The sequence below is a fragment of the Dendrobates tinctorius genome, unplaced genomic scaffold, assembly GCF_039654945.1.
Source record: "Dendrobates tinctorius isolate UK_male_01 unplaced genomic scaffold, ASM3965494v1 ptg000086l, whole genome shotgun sequence".
In the NCBI taxonomy this organism is placed as follows: domain Eukaryota; kingdom Metazoa; phylum Chordata; class Amphibia; order Anura; family Dendrobatidae; genus Dendrobates; species Dendrobates tinctorius.
This window is the reverse complement of record NW_027361754.1, coordinates 19657512-19667606: the sequence shown is the minus strand read 5'-3', so window position 1 is coordinate 19667606 and position 10095 is coordinate 19657512. Positions and strand designations below refer to the sequence as shown.

The 10095-nt window shown below is 43.3% G+C and overlaps 1 long non-coding RNA gene across 1 annotated transcript; it reads right to left on the bottom strand.

Moving 5' to 3' along the window:
• Positions 1–1210: 1210 nt before the first annotated feature.
• LOC141097747 (uncharacterized) lies at positions 1211–6854 on the bottom strand. The gene is made up of 3 exons (XR_012234041.1): positions 6705–6854; positions 4709–4790; positions 1211–3195 (listed from the first exon to the last, which is right to left on the bottom strand). It is a non-coding gene; the product is annotated as an uncharacterized lncRNA (long non-coding RNA).
• Positions 6855–10095: the final 3241 nt, after the last annotated feature.

Genomic DNA, 10095 nt, shown 5'->3' with positions numbered 1-10095 from the left:
CTTTAGTATTATTAATAGATTGAAGATTGTGAAATTCAAACTGTTAACTGTGCCATGTGTAGGAGTGAAGAATCTTTTATGTCAGCACAACTGCAGAAACGAGGGTTGGCTGCTGTGCCAACACAGGGTGGAGTAGGTTGAACAAGACGGCTTCTTGTGTGCCCGGGCTGGAACTGCCGGGGCTGTCACAATTGATGCTGGGGGAAGGGCTTTCTGACCGGAGCGGACCTTTGCACCTGACTGTAAGGGGCGGGGTGAACATAAAAGGGGCTGAGCATACGAAAACGGGGCTTCTGGCGGGAAGACAGTGCACACGCAAGGAGAAGGTTGACTCCGTGTCTGCAGTTGCACGCCAACCAGCAGGCCTACTCGGTCGCCTGTCCTCCCCTGTGCGCGCAACCTGATCTGAGCACCATGCAGATTCCTGAACCTGAGAGCCCTGACCGGTCAGCACCCCTCACAGTGACTGACAAGCTTCACAGTACTGACCTCATGTTACACGCTGTTTCGGATGGCTCTGATGTGGCCTCTACCTCGTGACATTGTGTCGCACTTGCTGTTCCACCTTCAGCCTCTTGTTCAACACCGTGTTCCAGGTTCGGGAGACCACGTCAGTGAAGGCCAGGATATGCCGCTTCGGTAAAGAGACAGTGCTTCAATTTTATTCGGGACCGCTTCACATGTGGCAGCAGATTGCCTGGCCAGGGGCCTGCCAGAGCGTCAGAGCTGGCCCAGTGGGGACTATAAAAAAGTTAGTTTGAGTTTTTTTCTTTTAAAGGTGTAATAATTGCTTTAAAGTATCATTTTCATATCCTCTCATTTAGTGGAGATGCAGACGACCGTGTGTTCTCCATCCGAGGAAGACGGTCTGATTACGCTACTCACTCTGATTAGAGTGGAATCCGTTTTGCTCGGATGTGGAGAATTAAAAAGAAAAAGGCATCCCACAGTGTAAAGTAAACCAGTCCTCAAATAAACCAACCCTAAATGGCAACATATTCTCTTCTAAAATGGGCCTTGGAGCATGAAGGTAAAAGTAGAGTCATAAAGTAGGGAGTCAAGTCAAGGCATCAGGCAATCCTGGCACTATAAACCAGTTATGGTGCCCTCCAGCGCACTCACAGATGAACCCAAGTACACCTCTTTAATAAGCTAACACTACTGTGTATACTACGTTGGACAGCGGACAGTATACTCATAAGAGAAAATTCTCTTTACAGGAACTTCTTAGTAATAATAATAATTTTATTTCTATAGCGCCAACATATTCTGCAGCACTTTACATTTTAGAGAGGACTTGTACAGACAATAGTCATTACAGCATGACAATAAACACATAAATCAACAGATACCACGAGGAGTGAGTACCCTTCTCGCAAGCTTACAATCTATGAGGAGACAGGGTAGACACGAAAGGTGTATGGTAATAATTGCTTTCATTGCTCTGACCTGCCATAAGAAATCGGATGTTCATGTAATGCTGCATGAACCGGTTATCAGCCAGAATATGTAAAACTGCAGACACAGAGGGCCATTAAATACATAAAGTGTGCGAGAAAATGACACGAGGAACCTGGCTATGGTAAAAAATATTGAATGGGCAACACAAGGACAGTTAAATTAATGTGTTGAGGTGGTAGGCCAGTCTGAAGAAATGTGTTTTTAGGGCACGCTTAATACTATTGGTATTGGATATTAATTGAAGTGTCCTGGTTGGTGCATTCCAACAAATAGGTGCAGCAAGTAAGAAGTCTTGGAGACAGGAGTGGGAGGTTCTGATTTTTGAGGATGCTAACATTAGCAGAATGGAGGGCATGGGTAGGGTGGTAGACTGAGACAAAGGAGGAGATGTAGGGTGGTGCTGAACCAAGGAGTGCTCTGTGGGTGAGAGTGATAAGTTTATATTGAATTCTGGAGTGGATGGGTAACCAGTGCAATGGCATCAGGTAGAGGCATCAGTGTAACAGATGGTGAGGAGTATGATCCTGGCTGCAGCTTTCAAGACAGATTGGAGAGGAGAGAGTTTGGTAAGAGGGAGACCAATTAGTAGAGAGTTACAATAGTCTGAACGAAAATGAATAAAAGCAACATTAAGAGTTTTTGCAGAATTGAAAGTAAGAAAAGGTTGAATTCTAGAAATGTTTTTGAGGTGCAGATAAGAAGAGTGAACCAGTGACTGGATGTGGGGGGTGAGTGAAAGCTCTGAATCAAGCATGACCCCAAGACAGCGGGCATGTTGCTGGGGAGTAATAGTAGAACCATACACGGAAATGGCAATGTCAGGCATAGGTAGGTTAGTAGAAGGAGGAAACCCAAGTAGTTCACTTTTTGACAAGTTCGGTTTCAGATAGAGGGAGGACATGATGTTGAAAAAAAGCGGTAAGACAATCACTGGTGTTTTGTAATAATGCAGGCGTGATGTCAGGAGTAGAGGTGCATAATTGGGTGTCATCAGCATAAAGATGCTACTGGAAACCATATCTACTGATTGTTTATCCAATAGGGGCAGTATACAAGGAGAAGAAGAGGAGGCCTAGGACTGATCCTTGAGGAACCCCAACAATGAGAGGAAGATGAGCAATGGAGGAGCCAGCAAAAGAACCAGTGATGGAGGCGTCAGAGGTAGGAGGAGAACCAGGCGAGAATGGTGTCCTTGAGGTCGATCCAGGAGAATTAGCATGGAGCAGTGACCATTAGATTTAGCTGTAAGTTCTTAATAGCAAATACTAAAATTCTTGAAAATTCTGCAACATCAATGTTTTGCGGCAATTATTTTCTTTAAAGAATCAATATGCTGAGGCAGACCTGCCATTACATCAGTCACTCTAATCCTATGAGGGTCATAAATACAGTCCTCTTCTAGATTACTCTGCACCATGCCACATCCTGGTGGTACCCAAGCGCTGTCGTATCCGTGATCGTGCCAGGTGAGCCGCATAGGGTGATCTTGACGATCAATCTTCTTAACCTTTCCCACTCTTACAGAAAGCTTCAATACCACTTTCTGATCTGTTTGTGTTGACAGTAGTGGATATTTTGAAGCCTTCTGTTCATCTTTACTGACGTAGACTCCTCTCCCCAACATTCCACCATCAGAAACTCGAAATCCATGGTTGATGATACTCTGAGCTGCATTTACAGTTGTCCCATGGTACATGGTGTAGAATCTTCTTCCAGGATGTTTGTTTGGCATTTCTTTAAAAGAAATTCAAGTGTGAGAACCTACAACCAAGACATTACGAAAGACATCTTATAGCGTATTGTATAAAGTTGGTGCCTTCTCATTCAATGGTTGAAGGAGGTAACCACCGATTACCCCAGTATTATGAGCCTGTAATGGTAGGAAAAAAACAGAATCAACCTGTCGTAAGGGACCAGCAATCTGATTTCTATCTAATCAAATGAACGTTTGGTTTACTGACCAAGAGTTAAGGCCCTTTTACATTTAGCGATGCACCTGCGATCCGACCAGCGATCCGACCCGGTCAGGATCGCTGGTGCATCGCTAAATGATCGCTAGTGAGCTTTCATACAGAAAGACCTCACAGCGACTCAGCAGCGACGCAGTGCACGATACTTACCATTCACACACAGCGATCCTGACGTCCTCCCGCCCGCCTCCACGCGTCGCTCGTCGTCACAGCAGGAAGTCTCAGCAGGAAGCGCCCGACGAGAAATGGAGCTGGACATTCTCGCGCGATCAGCGATGGACAGCGGGGGAGCCGGTCGCTGGTAAGTATCACACATAGCGATATCGCTAGCAATATCGCTATAACATCACAAAACCAGTGATGTTTTAGCGATATTGCTAGCGATATCGCTTAGTGTAAAACCACCTTTAGACTGAAATTGGACCAATGGGAGATCCCTGCTTGGTCGAATTGATAATAAAGATGAGTGAATCTATTTGAGACTATTTGGATTTGCATAAAATTTTACAAAAAATTGAATTCTTCCAAATATATTTTTTCTTTTGTGATTTGCTTCTAAGAATCCAGCAATATTCAGGCAGGGGTGTGAAATTTTGCAGATTTTTAGAGAGCCAGAAAAGAGATGGAAAAAAAACTTTAAGAACAAATACCTCTCTGGTCACTTGTCCCGCCACTGCAACTTCCTGCTCGGTCCACCATGAGGTTTACCCCAAAATCTCCTTGGCAGAGTGAAGATACAGGGAAGAGGACATCGCATACCGTGGAGAAGTAAAGAGGCCGGAGGACGCTGTGCCGAGGACCGGACAGGGAGCTGCGGCAGTGGGACAGGTGGTTGGAGAAATTCGCATTTTTTTTCATCCTTTGTTTATTATACTCTTGGGTCTGGTGAGACCCTGATACAAAATAAAGCACATTCAATTCACTTTGAATAAATACAATAAGAATCAAATTTCCTGGAAAAATTTGAACAAACTGGTGAATTCAAATTTCAGCAGATTTGCTCTTCCCAAGTTTATGAACCTTCTAAAACTCCTCCGATCTTGAAGCAATATCTTGTGTCATAGAGTGTGTTGGTTCATAGGGCCTCAGAGTGACACAAGTCTGGTAAAGGTACTTTTACTGCAAAAACCACCGTGGCCAGACGTTGGCTGTCATTTGATGGGCAGCAGATTTTTTTTTCCAATCACATTTGAACATACCCCAATAGGCAGAAGAAGTTCCCAATACAAATCTGTGTCAGAAAATCTGCTGTGTATCAGTCCATGATTTTTGCTCACCTGGTTCTGTTGAATATCAATATTAGGCACAGTACAATTTCGGTACCAGATACGATCGCTGCTCTAATCCAAGCTCTGGGACCTAGAAATAGAAAATGTATAAAAATCAGGCTAATATTTTTCAGGTGAGGACATAATAAAACGTGTTGGCTGCCCTATGGCCTACGGAGAGGCCATACCTTGCAGCAAATCTGCGTAATACCCCATTTTGGACGTGCTGCATTGAAATTAAACACTTGCTGTAAAGATTTCTGGCAGATCGCAGCTGATCACCAGGGCGGGGTCTGAAATGTTGGACACCTTGTGATCAGCTTATTGTCAGGGCTTCTACCAGCGAGAAAAGCAAGAACTGCGCTCCTGGGCTCGAATGCAACCAAGAGTAACATCTTCACGTCTTGCTTCCTGAGAAATTGTCCCTAATGTTTGTGCTCCCGATATAGGGATAAACTGAAGGAAGGGAATTTTGTGAATGATAATGTGTGTTCAGTCCCATGGAAAATGTTGTGGCTATAAAAGCAACGAAATAACGACTAAGATGAACAATTCATTTAAATCTGGCATAAATATCAATGACCTAAAAAGAACCAGGTACCCACGATCCGGAGTTGCTGCGGCTTGGGAGCTCTGTATTTATGCAGCGTCTAACCCTCAGCGTCCAGATGTTACAGCATAGTGGATGGGTTTTCTAGAAATCCCATGTCCACTATGCATCCATAGACGCCCGCGGATCACCTGCGGAGACAGACATGCGGCACGTCTTTCCAGACCCCTGCATGTCTATTTCTCTTGCGGAGACGCGAGTCTCCATAAGAGAAATTACATCAATAGAATGTATTGAACTCGGTAAATCAGTGCAGTTCAGTGAACACAGGTGGATTCATCTGCGTTTAATAGACGGCAGCGCTTTCGATGCAGCGAATATACAATACGTCCAAAGCGCTGCTAGTTCTGGATCGGGGGCACCCGGCCTCATTTGCAAAACAAGTTGTATTACATGGTATAAATGCTGCTGTTCTCCTGAATCCGGCATGGTTTTCCTTTTGTTCCTGCTGCTCTCCATTCGTAAGATATGGACCTCTTTTCCCTGTATATAAAAGGAATCTTTTTACCCAAATGGGTGTGGTCATTAAGAAGACACCCACAGAGGACAGTTGGGGGGCCACGGGCTCTGACTAGCAAATTGAGGAATGGAGAGGCACAGGGATAAAACAAAAATAATGCCGGATTCAGGAGAATGGTGGCATTTATACCAAATAAAATAACCCATATATATGGCAAATGCCAGGTCCTGTTTGAGTCAGTAATGTCTATACCATATTTAAAGAGATTGTCTGCTTTATTTCATCTATGAGATGTGTTCCCTTTTTTCCTATATGTAAATTATTTTATTATCAAGTGGGCATAGTCCTCAGCTCCTCTGGCTATATTTTTAAGTAGCACGCCCACTTGGCTAAAAAAAAATACAAGATTTCTGTACAAAAAACAGGGGAACATATCTCAGGAACGGAAAGACCCTGGAACAAATGAACAACATCATCGCCGGATTCAGAACAGTAGTATTTGCAACAGGTAAGAAAAAAAACAACCCATATATATGGCAAATGATGGATCCTCTTTCATACACCGCTGAGAAAATCCATACAGATGTGAAACAAAACCAATGTGAATACTGAATTAAATGTGGTCAAATATGGTTTGGAATGGTATTTCAATGTACCTCCTAAAGTGCACCTCCACAAGAAAAAAAATATATATTTCTGCTGGCAACCATTTCAGCTTCTTGTACAACTGTCACCTTTCTGGACTTTAGTGTAGCTGAAGACACTGCCACCCCCACTTTCTTCTGATTTCCTTGCAGAACTTTCAGTCCTGCTGCCTATCTGATGTGTCGAAGAGAGTGCACTTCACAAGACAGTCTGTGTACGTATGTGCGTACTGTATATACCTATATGTGTAAATATATATGTAGATAGATAGATAATAGATAGATACATACATAGATAATAGATAGATAGTGGTGAAAGATTGGGTATTGTGGCCAGGGTTCACCTGGTGTCACTCTCCTGTGTGCACAACGATGAAGATGGCTCGTAATTCTAGATTTGGCTATGAGGCTGCTGCTCTGGAAACGTCCTGGTGACTTGAAGGGTTCATGAAGAAATGTAAAATGTATAGATATATGTGTGCATCTTTTAAAGACTATTTCTTGAGGGGGTTTCCTTTTTTTCTCAGAACAGTGCTCAAACAAGTTTTACCACTTCCTGAATTTTTACCTAATCCACGTTGGTTTCCGCCTTGTTTTATGCGTCATTTTTGGTTTTGAAATTCTGCACTTTTAGATTCTAAAGTTCAGACAAATTCCTGTAAGTTTCGTTTCTAGAGAAATGAAAGTCAGTTTTTTGCATCTATATCAGACCCTGCTCATCCATTAGTACCGATTAGATTATGTCCCAATCATTAAGATTGGCGTTTTGTGAATTGAGAGCTGAACTGAGATGTGCCCAATTCATTGAGTCATGTGCCTCTTATTGAATTTGCAGCATCTTTCAACTGGAGTGCACAACTGCCAAAAATATACACTACCCATCCATTGTGCCATTGCTTTATCAATGGGAGAAATATATAAAGATAAATGTGACAAAATATATTTTATGTGTTTTTAGATACTTTTTACACTTCACTCGACAATGGTGTTGAAGTTCCCAGAAATTGGTCAGGAGCTAAAAATGCAACAGCATGTGCTTAACTTTTGGCAAAAAAAATATTTGCTCAACCTAAGAAAAGTTAGGAGCAGGTTGGTCCAGGGGGCAGGAAGGCATGTGTAAGGGGTTAATGAGACTGACCTGTATAGATGTGTATATATTAATGCATGGTTTTATAAATATATATTGTTATTATGCTTTATAGTAGGGAAAGTGTAGTACCCTATGTAGTCCTCTAGATGGAGGTAAAGTTATGCTCAGAATGTAAATAGTTAAATATAGGAGGGGCTAACTGTGGTTAAGTCAGGGAGCAGACATTTTTGTCAGTTGGGATAGGTAGCCCTGACAGGGCAGTTAGCCCCATAACATTTAAGAACACAAGCCCAGCCGTTCAGGGCCTGAGGGCCACAGATGACAGCAGTGCAGAACATTGCAGTACCGAGCACTACACTGCAGATGGTAGTGAGACAGTTGGCAGCAGTACGGCAGCACAGATCGCTCAATATGTGGCAGCTTACTACGTGGGCAGATGCCCTTTTGTCTGGGGTAAAACAGACAGGGGAACTCCCAAAGATAGCAAAGCTGGACAGGGAGGATGCTGTGATGGTGACCGGGATGGGACAACCCAGGAATGTTCTGGAAGGTGACAGTAAGAAAATAGGGAAAGAGAAGAAGGCAAACTGTGTGTTACCTGATGTAAATGCTGTACCTGAAGGGAACGGACTGAGATCTGAGAATGTATATGAGTAAAGTTTCTTGTTTAACCCCTTCCTGACATCAGACGTACTATCCCGTCCATGGGACCCGGGCCCCTATGCCCATGGACGGGATATTACGTCTCAGCGATAAGCAGCGCCCACGTGGTGAGCGCCGCTGATTGCGGCCGGGTGTCAGCTGATTATCACAGCTGACAGCCGGCACAATGTGTCAGGGGCAGTCACGGACCGCCCCCGACACGTTAACCCCTTCCACACCGCAATCAAACATGATCGCGTTGTACCGGGGGTTAAAGGGAAGCATCGTCAGGGAGAGGGCTCCCTCCGTGCTTCCCTGAGCCCCCCACGGCAGCGCAATGTGCAGCGCTGCTGCGGGGGGGCTCCTTCCTTCGCCTTCGGGGGCCTGCAGGGAGCTGGCTTCTTCAGTGCCTGCAAAGCGTAGGCATGAGAAAGTCTGCAGCAGTGCCTGTGACAGATCGCTGATCTGTCACAGTGATCTGTGATGTGACAGATCAGCGATCTGTCACAGGACAGTAATGTCCCACCTGGGACTATGTAATAAAGTTTAAAAAAAAAAAAAGTGTTAAAATAATTTTTTTTTAAAAAATCGCCAAATAAATTAGAAAAAATAAAAAATTCCCCCAATAAATCCATTTTTTGGAAATAAAAAAACAAAACAATAAAAGTACACATATAAGGTGTCACCGCGTCCGTAACAACCTGCCCTATAAAACTGTCCCATTAGTTAACCCCTTTAGCGAACCCCTTAAAAAAATAAAAAACGAAGCAAAAAATAATGATTTATTATCATACCGCCAAACAAAAAGTGCAATAATGCGCAATCAAAAAGCCGCATATAAATATCCATGGTACCGCTGAAAACGTCATCTTGTCCCTCAAAAAACGAGCCACCACACAGCATCATCAGCGAAAAAATAAAGTTATAGCTCGCAGAATAAAGCGATGCAAAAATAATTATTTTTTATATAAAATAGTTTTCATTGCATAAAACCGACAAAACATAAAAAAACAACCTAAATGAGGTATCGCTGTAACCGTACTGACCCGAAGAATAAAACCGCTTTATCAATTTTACCGCACGCGGAACGGTGTAAATGCAACCCCCCAAAAGAAATTCATGAAACGCTGGTTTTTGTTCACTCTGCGTCCCAAAAATCGGAATAAAAAGCGATCAAAAAAGTCACGTGCCCGAAAATGGTACCAATAAAAACGTCAACTCGTCCCGCAAAAAATAAGACCTCACATGTCTCGGTGGGTCAAAATATGGAAAAATTATAGCTCTCAATATGTGGTGATGCAAAAACTATTTTTACAATAAATAGCGTCTTTTAGCGTATGACAGCTGCCAAATATAAAAACCGCCATAAATAGTAAATCAAACCCCCTGTTATCACACCCTTAGTTAGGGAAAAATAATAAAATTAAAAGAAAATGTATTTATTTCCATTTTCCCATTAGGGTTAGGGTTAGGGCAAGGGCTAGGGTTAGGGCAAGGGCTAGGGTTAGGGCCAGGGCTAGGGTTAGGGTTGAGATTAGGGTTGTGATGGCATTAGGGTTGGAGTAAGAATTAGGGGTTTCCACCGTTTGGGCACATCAGGTGCTCTCCAAATGCAACATGGCGTCTGATCTCAATTCCAGCCAAATCTAAAAAAGTCAAATGGTGCTCCTTCCCTTCCAAGCTCTGCCATGTGCCCAAACAGTGTTTTACCCCCACATGTAGGGTATCAGCCTACTCAGGACAAATTGCAAAACAACTTTTGGGGTCCAATTTCTCCTGTTACCCTTAGGAAAATAAAAAATTGGGGGCAAAAATATCATTTTTGTGGAAAAAAATGATTTTTTTATTTTCACGCCCGGGCGTTAGAAACTTCTGTGAAGCACTTGGGGGTTCAAAGTGCTCACCACACATCTAGATAAGTTCCGTGGGGGGTCTAGTGTCCAAAATGGG